A 2,315-nucleotide genomic window follows, 5' to 3' on the forward strand; every position below is an offset into this window, starting at 1 on the left:
GATGAATATAGATGCAAAAATCCTCAACGAAATACTAGCAAACAGAATCCAACAACACATTAAAAGGATCATACACCATAGTCAAGTGAGATTTATCCCAGGGATGCATGGATCCTCCAATATACGCAAATCAATCAGTGTGATACACCATATTAACAAATTGAAGAAGAAAACCATATGATCATCTTAATAGATGCAGGAAAAGCTTTTGACAAAATTCAACACCCATTTATGATAAAAACTCTCCAGAAAGTGGGCATAGAGGGAACCTACCTCAACATAATGAAGGTCATATACAACAAATGCGCAGCAAATATTGTTCTCAATGGTGAAAAACTGAAAACATTTCCTCTAAGATCAGGAACAAGACAAGGATGTCCACTCTCACCACTATTATTCAACATAGTTCTGGAAGTCCTAGCCACGGCAATCAGAGAAGAAAAAGAAATAAAAGGAATACAAATTGGAAGAGAAGAAGTAAAGCTGTCACTGTTTGCAGATGACATGATACTATACCTAGAGAATCCTAAAGATGCCACCAGAAAACTACTAGAGCTAATCAATGAATTTGGTAAAGTTTCAGGATATATAATTAATGCACAGAAATCTCTTGCATTCCTACACACTAATGATGAAAAATCTGAAAGAGAAATTATGGAAACACTCTCATTTACCATTGCAACAAAAAGAATAAAATAACTAGGAATAAACCTACCTAGGGAGATAAAAGACCTGTATGCAGAAAACTATAAGACACTGATGAAAGAAATTAAAGATTACCAACAGATGGAGAGATATACCACGTTCTTGGATTGGAAGAAACAATATTGTGAAAATGACTATATTACCCAAAGCAATCTACAGATTCAATGCAATCCCTATCAAATTACCAATGGCATTTTTTATGCAACTAGAACAAAAAAATTCTTAAAATTTGTATGGAGACACAAAAGACCCCGAATAACCAAAGCAGTCTTGAGGGAAAAAACCGGAGCTGGGGGAATCAGACTCCCTGACTTCAGACTATACTACAAAGCTACGGAAATCAAGACAGTATGGTACTGGCAGAAAAGCAGAAATATAGATCAATGGAACAGGGTAGAAAGTCCAGAGATAAACCCATGCACATATGGTCACCTTATTTTTGATAAAGGAGGCAGGAATATACAATGGAGAAAAGACAGCCTGTTCAATAAGTGGTGCTGGGAAAACTGGACAGCTACATGTAAAAGAATGAAATTAGAACACTCCCTAACACCATACACAAAAATAAACGCAAAATGGATTAAAGACCTAAATGTAAGGCAAGGCACTATAAGACTCTTAGAGGTAAACATAGGCAGAACGTTCTATGACATAAATCACAGCAAGATCCTTTTTGACCCACCTCCTAGAGAAATGGAAATAATATCAAAAATAAACAAATGGGACCTAATGAAACTTCAAAGCTTTTGCACAGCAAAGGAAACCATAAACAAGATGAAAACACAACCCTAAGAATGGGAGAAAATATTTGCCAATGAAGCAACTGACAAAGGACTAATCTCCAAAATTTACAGGCAGGTCATGCAGCTCATGCAGCTCAATATCAAAAAAACAAACAACCCAATCCAAAAATGGGCAGAAGACCTAAAGAGACATTTCTCCAAAGAAGATATACAGATTGCCAACAAACACATGAAAGAATGCTCAACATCATTAAACATTAGAGAAATGCAAATCAAAACTACAATGAGATATCATCTCACACCAATCAGAATGGCCATCATCAAAAAATCTACAAACAATAAATGCTGGGGAGGGTGTGGAGAAAAGGGAACCCTCTTGCACTGTTGGTGGGAATGTAAACTGATACAGCCACTATGGAGAACAGTATGGAGGTTCCTTAAAAAACGAAAAATAGAATTACCATTTGATCCAGCAATCCCACTACTGGGCATATACCCAGAGAAAACCATAATAAAAAAGACACATGCACCCCAATGTCATTTGAGCACTATTTACAATAGCCAGGTCATGGAAGCAACCTAAATGCCCATCGACAGATGAATGGATAAAGAAGATGTGGTACATATATACAATGGAATATTACTCAGCCATAAAAAGGAACGAAATTGGGTCGTTTGTTGAGACGTGGATGGACCTAGAGACTGTCATACAGAGTGAAGTAAGTCAGAAAGAGAAAAACAAACACTGTATGCTAACACATATATATGGAATCTCAAAAAAAAAAAAAAAAAAGGTCATGAAGATGTAGGGGCAGGAAGGGAATAAAGACCCAGACCTACTAGAGAATGGACTTGAAGACACGGGGA

Source organism: Eschrichtius robustus, chromosome 2, assembly GCF_028021215.1.
Source record: "Eschrichtius robustus isolate mEscRob2 chromosome 2, mEscRob2.pri, whole genome shotgun sequence".
Classification (NCBI taxonomy): Eukaryota; Metazoa; Chordata; class Mammalia; order Artiodactyla; family Eschrichtiidae; genus Eschrichtius; species Eschrichtius robustus.